Source organism: Drosophila nasuta, chromosome X (assembly GCF_023558535.2).
Source record: "Drosophila nasuta strain 15112-1781.00 chromosome X, ASM2355853v1, whole genome shotgun sequence".
NCBI classification, from domain to species: Eukaryota; Metazoa; Arthropoda; class Insecta; order Diptera; family Drosophilidae; genus Drosophila; species Drosophila nasuta.
The window spans coordinates 3,547,456-3,572,637 of record NC_083459.1 but is presented as its reverse complement, the minus strand read 5'-3'; the positions used below and the strand labels follow the sequence as shown (position 1 = coordinate 3,572,637).

At 35.9% G+C, this 25,182-nt stretch overlaps 1 protein-coding gene across 1 annotated transcript in view; it reads left to right on the top strand.

Annotated features, from left to right (window-relative positions):
• The first annotated feature begins 1,768 nt into the window (after positions 1 to 1,768).
• The window catches only part of LOC132796821 (uncharacterized), a 69,847-nt gene continuing 46,433 nt past the window's right edge, over positions 1,769 to 25,182 (top strand). The window contains exon 1 of the mRNA XM_060808133.1: positions 1,769 to 1,933. The gene's annotated coding sequence lies outside the window, so the exon portion shown is untranslated. The remainder of the gene's footprint in view (positions 1,934 to 25,182) is intronic.

Here is a 25,182-nt window from a genome sequence, read left to right as displayed (position 1 = left end):
TTTCGAAGTAGTTTCATTTACTTTATGTATTTATTTAAACAATACAAATTCTTTTATTGGAGAATTGGCAATCAAAGTAAGCACTCAACGTTTCACGCCTGTTATAAGCTCTGAACTTTTAAGATTTTAAAAGCTTGAAAATGTTAGTAGCTTTGAATTTTTAAAAATAAAATAAACATCTTTACGTTAATGTATCGAAATACAATACAGAAGAAGCTGAGGGCGAAGCTAGCTAATAGACACAGAAATAAAGTTACAAAATAAAAATTTTCCTTTTAGTAGTACGAATTTTGGTCTCCAAAGTACGTCAAGAACTTGAAACAAACACATCTTGATTTCGGGAATATTTAATAAAAGACCCAAGTTCTTATTAATAAGAAGAAAAATTCATATAGTTTTAAGACCAAAAATCTTATTCTAAAATCAAAAATATGTTATATTATATTTTATTTTATTTTTTTTAATATTTATTTATTATTTTACCATTTCATGATTTTATAAGCGCGTTCAGCTATTCAGTTGTATGTTGATCACTTTAAGTACTTACGAAATATTTATCATCGAATTGTGCAGCAATTGAACCCAGGACTTAGACTGCAATGAAGAATCATTTACGACAGATAGCTCGACTAACTGAGCTAGATAAAAACTTTTTAGCAATTTCGAAGGATTTCAGAATTTTGTAACCTAAATCTAAAAATTTTGTCCTTATTTTGAAAATTTTAATTTTTTTAGACTAATGTTCTTAGTTTTAGGAGTTTGTTTTTATTTAAAGCTCACAATTTTTAAGACGAATGTTCTAGATTTTAGGACTTGCTCTTTTTTTCAGTGTAATGTATGAAAAACATTTAGTTTCAATTATTTCTCTGTCTGCTAGTAGTTTTATTTTTTGTTTATTGAGATTGTTAGATGTGAAATTTTGGATTATGACATCTTCTTGTAAGATTTAGTTATGCAAACTCTTTATAAATATTTCAGCTTAATTTTATTTTAATCACTTAGTAAAACCATTGGAAGATAGAAGTTTTCTGTAAGTTTGAAGTATTAGTAAAACATTTTAAATTAAATTTTAAATTTAGAATTAGAGCTGGTTCTATTATATTCCAGATCTAGTTCTCAATGTTGAGCTCTGAGCTAGTTCACGCTCAGCTGTCATTAACGTGCTCTCTGCTTTCCATTGAACTACGTAAACAGAGAGCGAGCAAAGAGCAGCTGTCAAAGTTTTGGAAAAACGGAGCGGCAAAGGGAAAGCGCTCTCTTTAGTAGCCGCTCTCTTTGTGGGGTAGCATTGCCAGATGTAAATGGGTTAATGGGAAAACTTTAAGCTCTATCTGCGTCGAAGCTTTCGAAGCTACAAAAAAGCGACAACGACGTTTGTATTAACCGTTACAAAATGCCGTTGCCGTAGCTGCAGCCGGTGAGGTGCGTTTCCTTTTCGCCTGTCGTTCGCCTATCGCAGCCAGCAGCAACAGCAGCTGCTAGAACTCTCCCTCCCCCCCGCTGCCCTCCGCTTGACGCTCCACCAAGCTTGATACGCAACAACTGTTTCAGCTGCTTCTTAAAATGCTGCTGCTGCCGTTTGGGGCGCCTCAGTTGGTCGCGAGACTGCGTTGCCGTTAGTTCGTGCCCAGCACAAGGAAACGACGCTGACGCCGACGCTGCAAGCAACGTTTTGGGACATATTAAAAAAAATACATACATATATATATATATACATATATATCATTATTATTGTTGTGTGTTCACACAATTTGCTGTTGTGTTTTTTTTTGAGTGAAACTGTTTGTTATTGTTGTACTATTGGCTGCGTTGCGTCGCTAAAGTTGCGCCGTGCGGTATGCAACGTTTTTTGGCGCGCCCATTTTAAAAATTTCTTCTTAACGGTTCCAAAAAATAAATAAAGAATTCTTATCTTGTGAGACAGTGGCTCAATGTAAGTTTAAACTTTTTGTTGAATGTCGTATTCGATGATTTTTTTTAGGTTTATTGTTTAGTGTGAACTGTGTTAAATGTTTGTGCTTATCGTAGTGACAACATATTGACGTATTAATCACTAGCTGGGAAATTGAATTGAACCGTACATCTGTTTCAACATATTCGTTCGATAAGCACCAACAATAGAAACAATCAAACTAAATGCGTCTATACGGTAGCCCCCAGGGCTATTCATCGCTTTAAATGCCAATGCTCGCGATAAGGACTTTGAACCCCATCAGACAACAGGTGCTCGACACTCACAATTTACTTAAACGTTGGTTGCTCTAAATACATTACTCGCTTATTTTCGAATTAAAGCCAATGATAAAACTCCGCCACAACACATTAAATTTCATAAGAAGAAAAGAAAAAGTTTGAACAAAATAGAAGGTTCTCTGTTCTCCGTTTCGTGTTTATTTTGTGGGCGTTCAACTTCAAAATTCGTTGGAAAATGTGAGTTGAAGCTGCAAAGTAAACGAGTCAGTTAACTGACAAAAATTAGGTTCTCCAACATTACCCAAAATTGAGTTAAATGCAAACAACTTAAAGTAGTGATGTCTTTGAGTGCAAGTTTACTTTGCCAACTTTTCTGTATTTATAGTTTTCCAACTACACGAATTTTTAAGTTCTTGCATGCGAAAACTTTTATTTTTTTATTTTTGTCAATACTTTTTTTTTTACTTCTTCTATGCGCGTGTTTTTTTCGATTTAGAATGTTCTTTTGAATATGAGATTTAAAAGTTCATTTGGTGATCAAATTTAAAGTGTCGTTGGTGCAGCAAACGATGGTTGAAATTAAATAACTTTTTGGTAGAAAAATGTGTGCATTGCATTTTATAAAAATTTAATTAAATTTTGTAAAATTTTGGGAATAAACTAATTAAGCGAGAAAGTTCAAATTAGTAAATATAGAAAACTAACTTTCAACTGTTCTGTGCTTTATAAGCAACTTGAGCCTAACAAAAAAGTATTTGAAGTATTAGCAAAATGCCTTCCAGAAGTTTGGCGTAATATATTGAAGGCTGGAGCTAAAACAATTTGCTATCAACTTTTAGTTTCACTTTGTACACAACAATTGCGTTACAACAACATGTTAATAATTTATGTTAACATGTGTAGCAAAAACTCAACTCGACTCGCTTTAATTAAGTGATTTTATTGCCTAGCGAAATTTAAATAAATATCAATACAATGTCATTGTCGCTGTCATTCTCGATGGACGCGCGCGAACGATGTTGCCTTATCGCATCGCAATAATTGGCAACTGGAAATATGTGTGTGTTTGTGTTTGTGTGTGGCACTTGACAAATTGCCAGAAAGCGGCGATGTTCACGCTCAACCGGTCAATCAATTAGACATTATTATGGGAAGAGGGCTGTATTTTAAAGCAATTTGTTTTGGCATTAACAATGGGAAGGGTTTAACACTGTTGCTGTTAATGTGCGTGTACTAAACACATATACATACATATTCATATATGTAGGTGTGTGTGTTTGCGTGTGTGTGTGTGTGGGTGTCCTTCAAATGTTGCTGCTGTTGCTGGCGGTTAGAAAATGTGGCTATAAATGTGACACTAAGTTAATAAATTTATGGCCAAAACACACCCAGCTGATGCGCTGTGTGTGTTGAGCTAGCTGCTAATTTTCCTGTCTGCCTATCCGTGTGTATGTGTGCGTGAGTGTGTGTGTGTGTGTGTTGGAGTGTGCGACAATGTCACGAAACCGCAGCGGACATCAGCGAGGCGGATGCCAAAAAGTCGAGGATTGTGTGTCGTTGGCATATTAATAATATTTTTATTGGCCGCTTATTTGCCTTTTGCGGCAACGTCCCTTTCGCTGTGTGTGTGTGTGTGTGTGTATGTGTGTATGTGTGTGTCTGTACTAAATACTATTCTAATTTGAGCTGACAAATACAGGCACCCACAAGTTGTGACCTCTTTTAATTAATAAATGCGAGCGCTGATAACACACACACACACACACACAACTACACACACATAAAGAGACAAAGATAAACGGCAAGTAAGGTTGATCGAATACCCTGGAAAACGTTCAAGGACTAATTGAATTTTCACACCAATTCGCCTAAACAATTTAATTCTATGCACTTAAAAAAAAAGGAAGTTATAAAATCAAAATTTTGCTCTTAGTACCAAATCAAAGTCTTAGAATTAGAAAACCCATTTTGATTTCAAAAACATTTCATATAAAATATTGCATTTTATTTGATTGTTTTTTTTTTTGTTACTTTTTATTTATTTCTTACTTGTTACATATAAGTTATATGTTGATCATTTTATCAAGTAAATACTTATAATTGTGATTCGCGCTTACACTTTAATGAATCATTCACGACAGCTAGACAAAAACTTTATAGGAAAATGAATGAATAACAGAATTTTGTAACCTGAATCGGAAAAGTTAGAATATCAAAATTTCGGTCGTAATAGTGCGTTAAGAACTTGAAATTTTTCAAGTTAGAGAACACTTTTTATTTCAAGACAACTTCACCTATGACCAAGTTATCTTAAGTCAAAGTAATCTTCGCGACAACTCGACTAATCGAGCTATGAATGAAAATGCAAAAACTAAAAGCTACATAACAACTTTATAAGAATTTCGATGCATTACTAAGTTTTGTAACCAGAATCTAGAATTTTTTGTCTTATTGGCATTTGTGAAACTAAGTTAAAGTACTTTTATTTTAAGAACACAATTTCTAAGACGAATGTTCTTCGACTGGTCTTTTTTCAGTGTAGTCTCCTATACATACCAAAAGAAATAATTAACATGCTAAAATGCTTCACAAAAGAAGTTGAGGCAGGTCACAGGTGTGTTTATGTTGATTTCTGACGTGTGTTTCATTCTCTCTCTCTTTCTCTTGCTGCCTGTCAACAGCCAAAATTATTTTATGTTTTTTCTACATTATTTTCTTTTCGTCTACGTTGTGAGTGAATGTGTGTGTGTGTCTCTCTGTTATGTTTAAGGTAATGACAAGACCAGTTGCTCATTGAATATTCATGTGCTTGAAGGAATTCTTTTCTTTTTTTTTTTTTGTGTGTGTGTTTTTGGGGCTAAAAGCAATCAGAAATGCCTTCCTTTTTTTGGGGGAGAGAGGCTGGTGGAGAATTGCATATAAATATTCATAATTTATTGGTAATTTTTATGGAAAACACTCAGCCAGTTGTTGGCTTGTTGAAGTGCGCAGAATTTTGCCCATCAATTTCACTGCTGCTGCTGTTGTTGCTGTTGTTGTGAAGCGCCAAGTATAAAAATTATAGCATACTTTTGAGCGCTGTGCTAAGCAAATGAGCCGATTCACACACATAAACCACGTGTGTCTGCCATTTCCATATCTCGTAGTCGTAAATATATGCAGATGGATTTTCTCGCCTTATAAATATTTATTTTCACTTCGCCCCCCCCTTAAAAATTCCCCAATGTAAAATTACTTTTAGTATTTTGTCATATGTTATGAACTTTCCAAACTAAAAAGTCAAACGAAGTTTGCACAGAGCTAATAAACCTATTGACTTTTGACATTGAGTTGTTTGTCGTTGTTGTACATAAAACTAGTTCGGTTGGGCGAAATATATATAAATAATTTAAAATACATATTTGAACTAGGTGTTATGCAAATTTTGAGGTGATTAAAAAGAATGCAAAAGGAATGAGAAAGTCACTTTTATTGATTGCAATTATGTGTGAAAGTAAATACAATTTGCCGTTAATTAATGGACACACACACAATGGATATTGCTGCGTAATTAAATTGTGACAAAAGTTGAAGAAAATCTTTTGCCTGGATTCGAGATGCGAAGTGACAATTGATTGTGGGAATTTTGTGGGCCAAAAAACGATTACAGAGCTAAATTGAATAAGTAAATAATCGACTTAGGAGAAAGCACACTCACTGCTGCTACTTCTGCTGCTCACTTCGATAGTTGAATTCTATATTCCATTCTATTCGCATTTTCAATTGAATTTCCCATCGAGCGAGAGGAGAAGAGGAGAGAGCAACAACAGCTCTCTTTCCTTTGTGGATTCAACATTGTGACAAATTAAAAGAGCCAACTGACAATGAAGGTTGCGTTTGCCACTACAAACTACATACACACACACACACACACACACACACACATACATGCACATATATAGTGTATGTGCGTGTGCTTGTGAGGATTGTAAGTAGTTTGTTTGCGCCCCTATCGTTCACTAGGCGTGCAGCCAAAGCCGACTTAAGCACAGATTTTGCACAGATACTTTGATGTTGCTTTGAGGAATGCAGCAATAAAAATGCCAGCTTCAGCCAAGCTACATAATGTCAGCGCGGCAGGAGGGAGACCAAAGAAAGTATAAGTGAAAGCAAAGGAGGAGGGCGAGAAGTAGAAGCTGAAAAAAAGGCAGACCAGGATGAAGACGAGTCCAAAAACTAAGCAGCTAATGGCGTTAGTTACTTAGCGGCAGAGTCTTCATATGAAGCACAGCACTAGGCTCAATATTTGTATTTGTATGCCCAACTAAATATGTGAATGGGTGTGTGTGTGTGTGTGTATGGGAGTGTGTGTGAGTGCTTGTAATGCACATAAATTTACACAAGTTCATTTTTGTGCGGCGCGTAAATCTCTGCACAAATCTCTCATTTCGCTGGGCAAAATAATAAAAAATATATAAGAACGGGCAGGGAAATCACTTTAAGAAACGAAAAGGCAAACAACCAGCAAAAGGAAAAAAGACAAGTAGGAAAGTTACAGTGAAGTGTGCTCGACTGTGAGATACCCGCCATCCATTTTGAAATAAAGCAAAAGAATGATGCATTGTTCTCAAAATATACTAAGCAATATACCGCAAAAATACAAAAATATACCAACGACTATAATTGGTATATTTATGGAATATTAAATTCGAAATACACCATGCGACTAAAATAAACCGAATAATATACCAAATGTACAAATATACCGAAAGTCACATTTGAAATGTACCATTAGGGTGAAAATATACCACATTATCAGCCAAATCAGCTAAAATAAACCAAATCATATGCCGTAAAATACTAAAATATACCAAAAACCATAATTGGTATATCTACGACGTACTACATTCGAGTATTGCATTATCGAAATATACCTTAGAGGTAAAAATATACCAGGTTGCAGGCGTAATTAAAGATACAGAAGTGTTTCTTACATAACTACTACAATTTTTATAATTTCGCAATGAAATTTTCAGGAATTTAATGCTATACTTATTACTATTTACACCAGAATTAGCGACTCTAGCTTCAAATTTACGCTTGTTATTCAATATTTTTTGGCTGTGACAAAAATTTGAAATAAACTTGATCTGGGTACAAAAATAAGAAAGAATGATAGTAGTATCTTTTATAGTCTCTAAGATCTCGGTGTTAATACGAACGAACGGACAGACAGACAGACGGATATGGCTGTTGACACTGAACACGAATATTTGTATATACTTAATGGGGTCGGTGATGCCTGCTTCCGGCAGGCACATAATTATAAGACCCTTCTATCCTATGGGTAACGGGTATAATAAGAAAATCAAGCTTAACGGTTATTCACATGCACACACACACACACACACACACGTAGTCGAAAATGCTGCTTATGTAATGCTCTCTCGTAGTATGGCACTTAACTCTGACAAAGAGTCAGCTGAACTCGACTATGTGATGTTAGACATAATTTTATTTTATTTCACTTTTTTCTGCCTGCATCTGTATCAATGTCTCAGTCCCTTTATCTGTCTCTGTGTGTCTCTGTGTGTGTGTGTGTGTGTGTGTGTGTGTGTGTGTGTTTTGGGTTGAAAGGTCGTTGACAATGGTAAAACAACTGAAAATTTATGGTTTGGCATTAAGGAAATTTAATCGATTCGCTGCTGCAGCACGTGTGTTACCGCTGCCCCCATTCCACCCCAAAGTATTCTTCTCCCCTCCTCTCCTCCACCACTTGTTTGTCCTCACCTCGATCTCTACTGCGCCATCGACTTCGACTTCGACTTCGACTTTCAGTTCTGTTCTTGTTGCTGCTTGTTCCCCATAGGAGCAAACATGGGCGCGTGCCTGCGCCTACGCTTAGCGTTGCTCTATAACCTCTCCTCCCCCTGTGAACCTCTCCCCTGGTACCACCATCGCACCGCAGCCACCATGGGGACCCGGCAAACAGTGCTGGGGACGCATCATAAAACTCTCTTATATGCACGCACGTCTGTCTACCTTATGAAATTTTCTTAATGAAAAAAAGCAAAAACCAAAAAACCAAAACGTGTATTTTTAGAAATGCGGTTTGGTATTCGCAATTGATAATACCCTTGCAATTAGTAATTTTAAGAAATTATTTGACAAGCGGAAATTATTATGTTTTGTTTGTTTTTTTTTTTTTAGATAAATAAATATAAAACTTACTCTAATAAGCCAGAAATTTACTTCATTTGACTGCTTAGAGTCGTCTTATCAATAAACCAAAACCAGACTCAAATTATAAAGCTTGCAAATGAAAACTTATCACAAATAACGCAAAGCTCTTCTTTCAATTTTCTAAAAGCAATCTTATTAAAATTCAATTAAAATCATTGTTCGAAAAATCGTTTCACAATTATATTAAAACACTTTTTAGACAAGTTTTGGCAGCACACATATAAAATAAAATGTTCAAATTAATTCTACAATTTTATATACTTACTTTAACAACTCCAAAAATACAATAAATAATTACTTAATTAGAATGTTTGTCTATTTCAAAGCGATGTCATTTGATTATCATAGAGTTTTTATTGATGTAATATAAAGTATTTAAAGTTATTGCATTCAGTTGCCAATTGCGTCGTGGGCAGAACTTGAGAGAGACTCTTAGCTTCAAAAAGGATTATATCAAACTATCGATACTTATTGACTGTGTGCTCGGATGAACTCTAGTAGGGTCAAATGCATATCCTACATAAAAATATGATAAGTTAAGTTATTCTCACTTCATTTTTTCTTAACTAATGAAACACTTTATTAGAAAATGGGCATATTTAGAGTATATAATAGAAAAATCGAAGAAAGAGTGCATGCCAATTCAAGTTAAGCTGATTATTTTTAGATTGTAAATGTAACAGTGGAAGACTACCTACCTAATGATATCTATTGGTATTGGCAAGTCAGTAGACAATACGCTATGAATATCAGCAATCGTCAGAAGTAGAGCAGAAGAAGTAGAACGGTAGCAGCAGTAGCAGTCATATATATCGAAGTTAGTCATCAGCACAACGCAGTATTATTTAAGTTTAATCAAACTATTTAATTTCATTATCCGTTTACAAGTAAAATACCCGACGTATATTTAGCTTTAAATATATATAATGTATTTATCTCTTTGACAATTAAGATTAAGTGTGATCATACAACAAAGTGAAGGATATTTAAACCTAAATACGGTCACGTTTGTTTGCTAATTATGCTATATATAATATGGGCACACTTACAAAACAAACTGTACTATTCCGTATATTATCAAGTATCAAGTATCAAGCACATATTAAATAATCAAAATGATATCTATATAACCAAAATTGCATAAATATAATATAAAATTAGTCATTTTATACATTTTTCCATTCAACGATTCCCCATATTTAATATACCCTCTTCATGCACTTCATGACTGCAGGGTAGCAACTGAGTCAAAAGTTTAGCATGTGGAACTTTTTGTGCTGTGCGTGCGTGTAAAACGGGTAAATTATTTTTGGATTGTTGTTGCTGTTACTGTTGTTGTTGTGGTTGTTGTTGTTGTTGCTGGTATTGCAATTTAAATGCCTGTTGCTGTGGCTGGCAATTAAAAATGTTGAAAATGTTGTCACCGCGATGTCAGCGCTAAAAGTTTTGTCAACAGCCAATATATATATATGTATATTTTACGTGTATATGTTTTCACAAGATATATTACATCTGCAAGTGTATATATGTACATATATATAAATGTCTGTTGTGTTTCAGTTTATTCCAGTTTTTTGTTATTTATAACTTTTGCTTTGTTTTAAATTAGCATTCTGCTGGCTGTTTGACAGTCTAACCTAATTATATATTAATTATTATACATATTGAATTTAACATACCGAGACAGAGAGAGAGAGAGAGAGAGAAAGAGAGAGAGTCAGTTAATTTAATTACATTTTATTTTGTGAATATACAAAAATAAACGAAAATTCAATGAACAATGTGCAAGTATGCAAATCAATTCCAATTGTATGTTTCTATTTCTATTATAATGAAATTAAATGCTGAACTAAATATGAATTCAAAGTATGGGAAATGGGAAAAGCAGTGAAAGTCAAATTAAATACATAATAATACCATTGTGGGCAAAAAATAAAAATTTTGAATTGGTTTGCAAAATGGGAAAATTTTTATTTATTCTTCTAAATCAATTTTATCCCCTCCCGTAAAAAATACTCTTATGCCAATGTTTTTTTCACATCCTCGAAACATGCCAAATAGTTTCTTTCCTCTTTAGTCCATCAGCGTCTTCTTCGATTCAGCTTTTTTCTCCTCAATCGACTTGAAACGCATTTCCCGGAGTGATCTCTTGAGTTTTGGGAATAATCAGAACTTACGCAGAACTAAATCACGACAAAACAAAACAAGTAAGAAAGTTAAAGTCGAGTGTGCTCGACTGTGAGATACCCGCTACCCATTTTTACTAAGGGCAAAATATTGCGGTATTATTTTCAAAATATACCGAAAATACTAAAAAAAACTAAAAATATACCAAATGGTATGTTTGGTATATCGATACAGCACACCATTCAATATATACCATAGACGGCACAATACCAGATTGTCGGCCAAAGCAAATTAGACCCCTAGTAAGTAGGCGTTTTTGCCCATACAAAAGTATTTCGTTAATAACTTTCACAATTTTTATCTGATCGCAACCAAATTTTCAGGAATAATAACTAGTATAGAATTGTATATACCAAAATTCGTAGGTCTAGCTTTAAAATTACACTTGTTACTCGATTTTTTTGATTTGCGGGGGCGGAAGTGGGCGTGGCAAAAATTTGAAACAAACTTGATCTGCGTGCAAACATAACAAATGCTGTCGAAAAATTATAGCTCTATCTCTTATAGTCTCTGAGGTCCAGTGTCTCATGCGGACGGACGGACAGACGGACAGACATAGACGGACAGACGGACATGGCTATATCGTCTCGGCTGTTGACGCTGATCAAGAATATATATACTTTATAGGGTCGGAGATTCCTCCTTCTACCTGTTACATACATTTCCTGCCGGCACAAAGTTATAATACCCTTCTACCCTATTGCGAACAATATGCATCGAGTTTTTGGCAAAATAGTCACGAAGAGCGAGTGCAGAAAATACCAAACAAATTTCAATATGGTTTTCACAGATCCTTTTGATATGCCGATCAAATCAGTAAGGTTTTTAAAAGACAAATGCCTGATTTTTAAGCACTAATTCCTTAACTTTAGTGAAGTGTTGGTTATCATCTGATGTCGATGATCGTCTGAAGCATTCCAAGTCCGGGACCATCTTTGAAGTCTATGAAGCACTTATACCAATTTTTTTGTGACATGGTATAATCACAAAAGGTTTTCGGCAATATCTTCAACGTTCATGTAGCGGATATTCCATTCCGCAAACAAAATTTCTTTGCTCAATTAAATCAGACTTTCAAAAAATACACTTTTGGTGGTTTGGTAAACGCAAGAGTGAACATAATACTTATAGTATAATGAGATTGACAAGAAATTTCTCCCAAATGTCTTGCGAATTCAAGAAAAAAAGAGTTAACCCGAAATCTTAAGCCTGCGAAGTTTAAGTTGAAAATTCACTTCGCTTTGTTTTCTTTTTAATAATATGAGTTTGTATTCAATTCATAAAGATAAAAGATTATTCGCAAATATTAAATGCGCTCTTAGAGGTTCTCAAGTGAATCGAACTTAAAACTATCTTAGCCTTTAATTCCTACTTTTGTCAGTCACAACAAAAAGCTTATTGGATTAGGCTCAGGTGTTTAGCTATCAATTCCAAGTAGCTTTCTGGTTACATTTCGATGAGTGTTTTTTGAGTACCTTTTGCCGATATTTATCAGCATTTGCGACTTATTAGATTTCTAGACAATCGGGTGGAGCATGTGTTGAGTGCTGCTATTTGCGTACAGTGCGCGTTAAAAGTATCGCACATCGAACATCAGCAGCATCAACAGCAGCAGCAGCATCAGCAGCTTGTCAGCTAATAGAGCCGAAATTAGCGAAGCTAATTGAATTAGTCGCATGGCAGCTGGCAACTGGCAACTTGCAACTTCGTGGTACGTTGCTCGCCATTCTCCACTCTCTTTCATGCTCTGTCTTTTTCCCCGCAGGCTGAAGTGGAATACGAAGGGGAAGGAGGCTGAATGCGAAGGTGGAAAGCGCCAAAGTACTCTTAGGACCCCAAAAATTGGGCTGGCGGGCTGTCAATTAGCCTGTAGACTTGCTTCAATTTCAAGCCTTTTAAAATTGCCGTCCGCAAATCGTCCGCTTTCAAGCGTCTTTCTCTTTCTCTTTCTCTGTGCTCTGCTTGGTTTTGGTTGGCTTTTCCCTTTCCACGTTCATTTTGGGGCTGCTCAATTCCATTTTCTTAGCCCATCCCATCCGCCATTCAAATTCAAATGAACTCATTAAACTTAATGAATAACAGCGTTGCGGCATTAAAACAAAAAATTAAGGCTGGCAGCATTTGATGGACTTAAAACTGAAGCCAAAGCTGGCCCAAAAACAAAGTCAACCTGCTTAAAAATATATAATCGAAAGGACATTCTGCGAAACGTCAAGACTAATATTTCACCCCAAAAGGAGATTTCAAATATCTTTTACAGTGGCAACTCGAATGTTGTCGCGGAGTTTCCGTTTGCGGAAACAACTGCGCGCAAAAAGCTATTAAATGTTAAGAGCCTAAACCATTTTCTTACCTTAGACGCTTTTGTCATTTGGAACCGTTTCACATTCCCCCCGTTCCTCCTCCTGTTTCCCAAAAATAGTGCGCAGGTGTAAATTTCGACCGCAAGTTGCTCACACGAGAAGCCATTGAGTTTGCGGACCGCACGCGCCGCCTGTTTTCAATTGCACCGACAGAGAGTGAGAGAGAGAGAGAGGGAGATGAGACGACAAAACGCGCGACTTTAACTTCATCAATAGTCAGAGCACGAATTATGGGTTCGCCTCGATGGGTTTTCAGTTTCGTTTCTCGTTTTCGTTTTTGGTATTGAAATTGGTATTGGTCTCGGCAAGGGTTGCCCACAATTTTGGTTAGGGTTGCCAACCAGCCAACCAGTCAGTCAGTCAGTCAGTCAGTTAGAACCCTGCGGCTGTTGCCTCTAATGCTCAATATTTCACATGCTACCGTCTGCGACGTGAAATGAAAACTTCAAAACGCTTTTAAATTTCAATTTCGCCTGTTTTGCCTCGCTAACAAAAGATGCTGTCAAAATTAAACCTGAAACATGGTTAGTTACTTTGATCGCCACATTTGTTTTCTTTTGTGGCTTCTCATTCTCTGCTTTCGTTTTTCAAATTTCGTGTTTTCTTTCTTATGGTAAACTACAATATCACAAATTCTCTTTTAACTTTAGTTGATTTTGATGCTTTTGTTTCGTACATTATTTGTCTTTTGTTTTATTTTTATAATATTTCGGTTTCAAATCCTTTTTATATAAGTTTTACATTTTACTGCTGGTTTACTTTTTCTCTTTTTCCTTTGCTACTTTCTCTTACTACTTCCTACTTTTGTTTGAATTTATTGTTGTTATTTATTTATTTTTGTGTTTCTTAAAATTCTTCGTATAAACTTACCTTTTTTATTTACTTTTTTCATAGTCATTCGAATATTTTTACATCAGTTTTGCTCTTAAGCTTATTAATAAATTTTTTCTTTACATCTTTTACAGTTTCTAAAAGACAAATAAAAGAAATGAGTTCTTATTTATTTCATTTAGCATGTAGAATATTTATAGAATTGTTTTTTATATCAGTTTAACATTTAATAGCTACGCTTTTAGCTCTTCTTTTCTTTAGTGCTTCTACATTTTCAGCAACTTCCTCTCACTAGAGCACTTTGGAGCTCCACTGCTGTGGAGCTCAACGCTTCAGCCATTGTTTATGGCGCAAATTGCAATTACTTTCCCCCATTTTCCATTTTGTGCCATGCAGTGTAATTACCGTGTCAACGCTTATGACACGCACTTTAAGCAAAATGCAGCTCAGCTCGCCCACAACTTGTGAGCTCGAGTACTCGTTTTCTCCATTCATAAATTGCGCACTCAAAAAGTAACTGTAAGTGTGCTTGTGCGTGTGTGTGTGTGTGTTGGATTAAAGGGTCATTATAGCGTTATTAGCTAAATGATTGATGTTGTAGTCAGTGCTGAAAGTTGCCTTTAAAGATTATTCATTTGACTCGGCTCAAGTTACTTTTGCAGTTTGTTATTTACTTGCTGTGTGCCAATGTCAATGTGATTGCGTCGTCGTCGTCGTCGTCCTCCTGCCATGCCGCACACATTACGTATACGCATCGTGCGCTTCGGCTGGCATTTAAATTGGAATACACCAGTAAAATTAACACGTTGTCACCTAGAGAGCTCGCTTGTTGTCGTTTTTCTTTCACTGTCGTTGTCGTTGTCGCTCGTTGTTCGTTGTTCGTTGCCATCGTTAATTTTGAGTCGCATTTTGGCGTTCTCCATTTTATACTTAAAATGGGGCACTTCATTTTTAATAGCAATTTATTAGCGTACAGGCTTTACTTTTGCCCTTCGCCTGGCAATTAATTCGCTACATTTATTATGTCGCGTCTTTTTAATCTGACAAATTGGTGACTCATGTAGCCCAGGCCCTAATCCTTGAGCGGCGCAGATAAAAATTTAAATGAGATTGCAGCAGCAGCAGCACTTCAGCATCAGCTTCTTCTGTTGCTGCTGCTGCTGCTGTTGCCACATGGCGCATGATATGATGCCACATCACATGCCTCATGCCTCATGCCTCGCTCGTATTTGGCACATCTCGCACGTCTCACGCCTTTTTTACTTGCTCGCCGTGGCGTAGCGTGGCTTTATTTTGCTCTGTTATTGTAGTCTGACCCCAAAAAAAAAAAGAGAAGAGACGTGAAGAGAAAATGCAAATGTGCTCGACATTCATCGTTTTACGCCCCAAAACACAAAAACGAAAACAAACAAACATTTCACAGCCTATACAAAAAGTATTCGCACCGATGTGTAAACAAACGTCTGAGCTCTGCTGCGCTGCGCTGCTTTAGTCAACTCGGCCCCGCAGCGGCCCATAAAGTTCAAGGATATCGAAGCGTCGTCGTCAGCGCATTGAAAACACCGTGAAGAGCTGTGCTCTGAGCTGCGAGCTGGAAACCAAGTCAAGGTAACCCAGCCTCGGGTCAAGAGTCGAGTTTAGTTGCTAAACCTTAACGCTGCCAGCAGCGCACTCATTGAGTCACTCACTTAGTCAGCCAGTCACTCCGTCAGTCTCGCAGTCAATTGGTGAGTCTGTCAGTTGCTGCGCCAAAACAATACAGGACAATACATGAATGGTCATGTCAAATATCAAATACCCTTTTGACATGCCTGCCAGTTGCCTGTTGCCTGTTGCTCGTTGCTCGTTGCCAGTTTTACTCTGAAATCTTATACAATACTTGGAAAAATGAATTTCTTTTATCTACAAAATTTTATTTACAAAACTGTGAGTGGAATTGCCTGGAATTGACATTTGCAATTATATCAAATGCTAATCGCTTTTTGTCACACGAATTTAATAGTTGTCTCAAGCTGACAGAATTTAAATAAAATAATTAACAAAAAAATAAAAAACAGGGTTGAATCTAAACTGAAGAAACGTATAGAGATTTTAATTTACATTGCTTTGCCTTATGCACAGACTTTAACAAGTAATAAAGCTGTAATTAGGAGAAAGCTAGCCCTTTCGATTCTAGCTTTAAAACTAGGCTATTTTTCGATTTTTATCGATTATGGGGTGAAAGTGGGCATGGCATAAATTTGAAACAATCTTTATCTTGGAGCTCTATCTCTTATAGTCTCTGAGATCTAGGTGCTAATACCGACAGACAGACAGGCAGACGGACATGCCTAAGTCGTCTGGGCTGTTGAAGCTGATCAAGAAAACATATACATATATACTTGATAGGGTCGAAGAGGCCTCCTTCTGCCAGTTACACACATTTCCTGGAGGCACAAAGTTATTTAAGTTGTTAAGAAAAATATAATATAGATATAAATTTAACTAAAGAAGCATGAAGTTAAAAGAGATAAATGTTAATTTATATTTCTCTTCTGTATGCAAAGACTTTAATTATAAGATGACATTTAAAGTGAACTTTGCAACTAATGAAAAAAACCAGCTGTCTTATTATCTTTTACATTCTTTCGCCCTCGCTAGTCTATAAATATATTTGCTTGCGGTTAATAAATGTTTTCGTTATTCTTGTGATATTTGTTACTCTGCGATATTTCAGCAAACTTTATTAGAACAGTCAATTAAATAATTTCTTCCTTGAATAATGCCAACAATTATCACATTTTCGCTTTCAACATTTTCAATGGCAATCCTTTAACTCCAAGGTATCTGCCAGTTGTCATTTGGACGCAAAAAACATATCATCTTTGCCTTGATGACTTCTGACATGACAGCAAACAGCAGCTGTGGAGAATTGAATTGTTGCCACTCCAAACTAGATGAGAAGACTTGGCTTGCAATCGTTGAATCGTTGAAGAGCTATGCAAATGACGCTGTGACTCAGTTTAGAAACGCAATCGCAATCGCAAATTTTCGACGAGTGTTTGGGGAATTCCCGTATTGTCTTTGCCTGGAGGTGGAGAGAAAGGTCTTCAGAGACTTGTCGAGCTCAACTGCAAAAATCAATATGACAGTGTGCCACTGTGTGACACTGTGTACGTATGTATGTGTATGTATGTGTATGTATGTGTGTGAGTGTGTCTCTAGAGATGGGTCGGCAATTAGTACGTTGAGCCCATGAGAGCTAAACAGAAAGAGAGAGAGAGAGAGAGTGCCAGGCATTTCGTTTTCAATTTCTGTGCTAATTTGCAATTAGGCAAGTTGTTTCGGGTGCAATGAGTGTTGCGTTGAGCGAGTATGAATTTCGGTTCGTTTGGGGGCTTTCAGTCCATTCGTTGCCACTTAAAAAGCTGCCCAGCACTGAGATTAATCATACGCAACGTTAAACATTATAACATTTTTGTTTTGTCTTTTTTTTGCTTTGTACTTTGTGGCATACTCTAAAAGAAAGACAAAGAGAGAGCGTTTGTGAGTGAAGAGAGACAAGGCAAGTAAATGGAAGACAGTTTGTAGGGCAGTCAGTTAATAAGTTAGGCGGTAATTCGACAGTCGTTTAGTAGTTGCTGAGGCTACTGGCCTGGCCACAGGCCATTGACCAAAATCAATGCTGAGCCACCAGCCAAACAGCTGTTTTCGGTATTATTTAAGCCATCGCCAACGCCAAATGTTCCCTCACAGTTCTCTCTCTCTCTCTCTGTCTCTTTACCAAAGCCTGTCATCAAGCGACAATCTCGTATAAAATTCATGTAGCTTTTGAAATTTTTTCTGTGTTGTTGCTGTTGCTATTGACAATTGGTTAAAGGGGGGTGGCCCAGAGTGGGTTTGTTGTTGGTTCGTTGGCTCGTTTGGGGCCCAAACGTACTGGGACTGATTTGTTGAAAATTGCAGCGTGGCAGTGCAGTGAGTCAATGACCGACGCCAAAGCAAACTGAGCAGCAACTGCCTCAGCCACTGCAGTGGGCGTGCCACTAGGCGTTGCAGCAGTTGCAAGCAGCCGTTGCCCGCATAGACAACGACAACGACAACGACACAGACATAACTATAGACATTGTAGACATCGCTATAGCTATAGCTATAGCTATAGACATAGCTGCAGACACAGACAAACGTTAACTCAGGCCTGCAACCTCGACGCTTTCTTCTCTTTCTCTTTCTCCTTTTCGTTCACTTCTCTGCCTTCGCCTTCGCCTTCGCATTCGCCAATGCTCTTTGACTGCACACTCGAGTTGAAACTTGTCAATTTCTAGAGGCGCCAAGCCAGCCGTGCAAAACCGCCCGTACTCATCGTCTTTTTGCGCTTTTATAGTTGTCTTGTTACTCAATAAAGAGGCAGAAAGCCGGAGCCCAAGTTTGCAAAATCAAATAAACCAAGTTGCAAGTAGCGTTCTCTGCCAGTTGCAAGTCAAATTGCGTGTACTCTTACTTCGTGTTTCATCCATAAATATTAAATAATACGAAATGAAACCAAATAATATAATATGAAATAAAGTAAAATAAATAAAACAGAAAAGGAAAGATAACAAAATAAATATAAATATAAATAAAATAAAATAAATCACAATATTCTTGTTGTCAAATTGTGAGTATAAAATAATATATATGAAGAGAAAAGAAAATGAAGTAAAAGAAAAGAAAGGAAATAGAAAAAGTAAGCAGCTTACATTGCACATACGCACCGTGGGCTAAATCGCATAAAAGTTGCTGAAATAAGATTCATAATTTAGTTTCTGACAATAGCTTCCATATTACAATTTAAAAATGCTGTTTTTATTATTGCTTTCCAATTTATTTTAAAGGCAGCATCATATATCACGTATACGCAGAGTGAGCTAGTTTATATGAACTACATCTTGTGATATTAATTCTTGGGCATAATATTTCATAGATTCAAATACGAATTGTTTATTGTTAAACTGTTTTCTAATTAATTTTGAAGCTTACTGTGCGTATACGTAATATATGCCGCATATATATTACTTATACGCAGCGTAAGCTGATATTCTTGATTTATTCTGACTTATTATACAATACGAAAACGAATTGTTTATTCTTTAACTGTTTTCAACTTAATTTCAAGGTGGACCAGGCGTATACGTAATATATGCTCCAACTATTTTACTTATACGCAGCGTGAGCTGATTTGCATAAAAAATTGCCTAATTTGCCTTGTTCATTTAGTTGTGAAATAATATTTCGTAGAGTAGAAAATTATTGGTTGTTGAACTGTTTTCTATTTTATTTTAAAGCCGGCAGCACACATTACGTATACGCAGCGTGAGCTGCTTTCCTTTAAAGTGCACAAGTGATATGCTTGTCGTAGTTGCTTAGATTTATAAACTACGTTTTAAATATACAAATTGTTGGTTAATTTATGTAAAAAGGCAGTTGCATATATTACGTATACGCATTGTGAGCTGATTTAAAATGTGAGAGTATTTAAAAATCAATGCTTCCACTCGCTCGCTGAATTTGTTGTTGTTGCTGGGCAAAAGTTGATCAGCCATCGGCTTGCAAAATCAATTTCCGCTTAGGGTTTGGCGTTAAGCAGCGCACAAGCCGCAGCATAAGAATGAGGAAAGAGAATGCGGAATGAGAGAACAGGAACAGTCAACAGTCAACAGGGGAAATGGCTTGGAGGGTCTCGATTGGAAATGCGATTGGGAGTCAAAGTGGGCGTGGTCGCGTGGTCGCAGTCGTGGAGGGAGTGTAATTACTTTGAGTGCCGCAACTATACGGCAACCTATTGCAAAAGTTTAAGCACAACAGACATTGCTTCCCGCTTTGCCGCTTACTTATGCAGAAATGTATGCAATTATTCGCACGCTCTCGCTGCGATAGAAAGAGAGAGTCACAGAGGTGGGAGTGAGGGCAACTGTTGCACCGACGACAATTGTCCCGACTGTCCATCTCCATCTCCATGTTCATGTTCATGTCTCTCTCTCTTTCTCTCTCTCTCTCTCTCTCGTACTGTGTAAATTGGCTTGATTGGCACTATTAAAATAATTAGCTTACATTTCGCATTTCACATTCTCTGCGCTTCCTTTGCAACCTTTGCACCCATTCGCCATTATATGTATCGTGTTTTGGTATTCACATTGCGTTATTCCCTTTTGGCATTGCACACCTATTTTTAAATACACTTTTGTGTCAAAAGGGTATCATTATTATTGTTGTTGTTGTTGTTGTTGTTATTATTATTTGCCCATCAACGTGTGCAGCTGCAAAATGCCGAAGGCGTTTCTGACCCCATTCGAATGCGAATGCGAATGCGAATGTGTTGGTGTTGGCATATTTATGGCCAATCAGGACAATGAACTGCCAACGAGAAGTCAACTGGAGCTGCACATGTGTAGCTCGTTTTGCCAAAGGGCAAGTCAGATCATTGGAATAACAGCAGCAATTTTTAATGTTTTTGTTTCTACCATTAACATTCAAATCATTTATTTGAATAAATCATTCATGAAATGAGAAATTATTAAATGATTTTTTGTTAACGTTTTAGTTTGCATCAGAGAGAAGAGTTTATTAAAGACCTTACTCTTCGTTTATCTCAATATTGATTAATACTTTATTATTATTAAAGACCTTTATTTACGTTTATTTAAATGCTGTTTGAAAATAAAGTTATTATATTCTTAAATCGAAATGAAGTGGTAAATGGTGTAAATCGATATGCCAATATTTTATTTCACACCCTAAATCGATATTAGGTATTTCATGGCTTGAATTGATATGTCTACCTTTTAGTAGAAATCATCAAAAAGTATAGACGATTGAATGGTTTATTTAACATTTTAGTTTGCACCAAATGAAAGTGTTTATTAATGAATTCTAAAACCAAAATGAAGTATTAAATGGCATGAATCTATATGTTTATCTTTTAGTATAAATTATTAGACAAACATCGAAGATTAAATGCTTTTTCCTTCATTTTAGTTTGCGCCAGAGAAAAGTGTTTATTAAAGATCTTTCCTGATGTTATATATATGTTGTTTTATTTAGTTGATTTACTTTATTCACTTTTACAAGAAAGTTGTATTATGTATAAATCGAAATTCTAAAATTAAACTGTAGTATTTAATACCATAAATCGATATGTCTACCTTTATGTTTACAACAACTAAAATCAAAATTAAGTATATAATTGCATATATCTACCTTTTACACCAAATATCGTATCAAAATTCTTCTAGAGACTATTAAAGTACTTAATTGCTTTTTGAAGTCAACGACATAAATTCTCTGCTGAAAAATCTTCCTTTTAAATTATTTTCTTCGGTTGTAGCACAATCGATATCTCAATGCTTGCCGTTTTAAACATGCTAGTCCAAATCTGTGTAAATCTTGAACGATAGAGAACAAAGTGTGCATTTGAACCCCTTTGGAAGTGTGCGAGTGTGTGTGTGTGTGTGTGTGTGTGTGTGTGTGGCAATTGCGCTGGCACACATTCAAATGATATAATTGCGCAATTAGGGTAAAGTTTATCTACGTTGCGAGTGTTGCAAGTGAACCAAAACTCGTGTATCTGCAATTGCAATTGGCCATTTCCTGTGGTTCCGCACCCGACCCCAAAAACATTAATTACATTTCCTTCAACAACGACGCCGCTGCCACACAATGTGAGTACGAATACGAATCGTAGTGGAGCACAAACTATTACGTTCTGTATTGATTAGGCTTACCCGTAATTTGATTAAACGATTCCATTGTCCTAACTAATAATAATAGTAATACTTATGATTTCCAATTTGCGTTATTGCCATCGACACAACTATAATTGAAATTTGTTTTATGATTCGTGCGACGATTTATTTGTTGGCTAGTCAAATCGTCTGGCAAATTAGTCAGCAAATTTTCAAGCCACATCATAATGATAAATTGACTGACAAACGTTCGAAACATTCAGAAGTGCAACAAAGCTGCAAATTTCTGCCATGCAGGCAATAAAGTTGCTTTTGTTGCTCTTGCTCTTGCTGTTGCTGTTGACTGCAAATTAAAGTCTCAAACTCTTAAAAGCCAATTGGTAAAACATAAACACACACAAAGACATAGATAGAGAGAGAGAGAGAGAGAGAGAGAGAGACACTCACAATCGCACTGTGGCACACACTGTCGCATATAAAATGGATAGACAAAGTGAGCGCAAATATTTTTTATAGTCATAAGCCAGAGACAAATAAAAGGACATGGCAAAGAGCAGACAGCAAAAGGCAACAGCGACACACAAGAAAAGAAGTCGCAAGAAAACGTGAAAACATTGTCGCATGAAAAGCCGAAGACTTGATGCCGTTACAGTTGTTCATAGAGTAAATGAGTAAAACAAAGTTGTGTAGAATTGAATATCAATAAATGTGTGACTTAAAAGAAGGTGAAAATAAATTAAATTCAAATATATAAATGATATTAAAATATTCAATTATTACTTATCAGTTAATGCATTTTTCATCAAATAAATATTTTATTTGAAATAACAAAATAAAAACAAAAGAACATCTCAGAATTTTATAAGGTTGCACACATTTTGTTTTCATTATTAAGCTTTATTTTGCTTTAATCTTTTTAGTTCAATTAAAATGGTTTTATTATTTTCTTTTTATTTTTCAATTCTCTTTTTTTTTTATAAAATATTGCTTTCAACAATATGTTTTTTCATTACCATATTCTTTTCAGCTTTATTAAATCCTTAAACATTATGTTCCAATTTATCGAAAATGAAATAAAATTCCTTATTGAATAAATTTTAATTTTTATGAAAATCTTTTAATTTTTCACATTTTTCAATTCTTCTGAAGTGATTTTTAATTACATATTTGTAAATTATTTTTTTTATTAATATGAATTATTGTATATTTTTCTAATAACACATTTCTTTTAACATTATTAAATTCTAAAGCATTATTTTGTTTTCTTTTTTTTTTACAAAAATTAAATTGAATTTCATATGGAATAAAGTTATTAATCGTATAAATTACTGCTTATTACATATTTTATTTTTATTTTTTAATTCTTCTAAAATGATTTTTTTTTATTCGTAAATTGTTTTTCTTATAAATTGTATAGTTTTCGTATAGCCTGAAGGCTTAGTCACTCTGGCATTCAATATTTTTTTTCTCAGCTTTATCAAAATCTTGGGTATAATATTTTCTTAAATTTTTGTAAATTAGACAAAATTCTTTCTATTATTTTCTTGTATACAAATTAGATAATGAACTCTGATGAAAGGCCACATCAATGTTATAAGCATAGCAAATACAATTAAGTAATTTCACATTGAGCCCTAATGATATCATCAATTATCTAAATTATATTGAACTTCGTTGACATCGAGTCAACGTGACATACAAATACATATATATGTATATAGTATAGAAAAACAAGTAGTTGCTTATATATGTTATATACTTATGTAGGTAATCCATCTTATTTGTGACTCAATGCCACAATGCTTGAAATATTGTGTTGCCCGGCGAGTGCAACAATAAATTTTAAAGTACGTCGAGTGCGAATTGCGAATGCGGCATGAATTCGAAGGCAATGTCAAAGGTGTCAGGCTCCGTTTTTAGCAAAGAGGGCAAAACAGCTTGGGGCGCTGCTAAGTATGCTACACATATATGTTTTTATTGGGTTCCGAGCCGATACGTGTGTGTGTGTGTGTGAGAGGGAAAACAATAAACATAAAATGCACAAACACACACAAGAAGTGTGCGTGTGTGTGCGTGTGTAGACGAACCTAAGGCTTATCAATTTCAATGTCTTCGGTTGAAGGCAACTTTATTTGCCTCCTCTTTGGCTTGGCACTTGACGCACTCATTTGCCTGCCATAATCAGTCAATGCTGCGCACTTGCCTCAGCTTACAGTAAGAGTAAGAGAGAGAGAGAGAGAGAGCGATTTGTAGAGCGAGACAGAGGCTAAAAGGAAAGCATGCTACTGCCATAAAAGCAACTGATAAAAGTTTTCCGAAATGCTTTGCGTCTCAATGCCTTTTACTGTGCGCTAATTTATGGTCGGCAAAAACTTGACGCAGTTTGCGATTTTCATTTTACAATTGCCAACGTATGTATGTATGTGTGCTTGTGTGTGTGTGTATGTGTTTTGTATTATTGCAAAACTGGGGTAGAAAATTACCTTTGCTAATCGGCCTTGACGCGCATATTTCATGACAATTTTATGGCCAAATAATTTGGCTTGCCTCTTAATTTTATGACTCGACTCGGTTTTGCAGCAGCAGCAGCAGCAGCAGCCACAATGTAATCAAGGGAGGGTTTTCGAAACATCATTTGTTTGTTAATTAAATATGTTTTTAAGTTGTCCGCTGGCTGCATTAAGCTGCCGTCTCGCTTTGCGTGCTGCTAAACAATTAATTCCCATTTATGTGGCTGCCTTTTTGTCTCTCTCTCTCTCTCTGTGTTGTGGCGTATTCTCCGTTTTAATGTTATTTAGCACACTTTTGCTTTGCTATCAGCGGAGTCATGCCCCACACACACACACACACACACACACACACACACACACACACACACACACACACACACACACACACACACGTCACAGACATCGTTTGCCACAAGTGCCGCAAGCTTTGCATTTCACCACAGCAAACGTATGCCAAATGCCAGGATACAAGTGAAATACATGTTCGACATTATCATTGTTGTTGCATTGGGCTGCTCACGCTCCAGCTTCCGCTCTCGCTCTCGCCCGCCCGCCTCCGGTTGATGCCGTCCGTCTATCATCAGGCACTCGCATCATCGTTTGCCTGGATTTGCGCAGTTCATTCAAAATGCAACGCATTCGGCAGATGACAGTTGCTGAAATACCTTCGAGGGTCATTCAATAAGCAGCTAAAGCGTTGCAAATGCTTTAAATATTTTACAAGAATTTAATATTGGAAGTGATTCCAAATGCCAGTTGTTGAAGCAATTACATAATTGTCTAGAGGCAGAAGCACATCATTATATAAATAAACAAAATTGTAAATAAAAAACAATTTAAAGAAGCTGCAAGCAATTTGAATAAACTGTTTTCCAACTATTTATTTAGTTTATTCATTGTGCTTATAAAGAGTTCTACATTTTGACAATTATAACATAACATAAGGGGACCAGATTTACATTCATTAAGAAGAATGCACATCATAAACTCAACAAAGAAAGGAAGCACATTTGGTAGTGAGGTCAGTCTATTAATATATTTATTAGCAACAGCTAATAATCTGGTGAACATGCAATGTCTGAATAACAAATCTTAAAAACTATTTGTATTATTAAAGTGCTTGAATATTGCCTTAAAAATTCCAGAAAATGAAATTATTTTAAGAATCTAAATGTT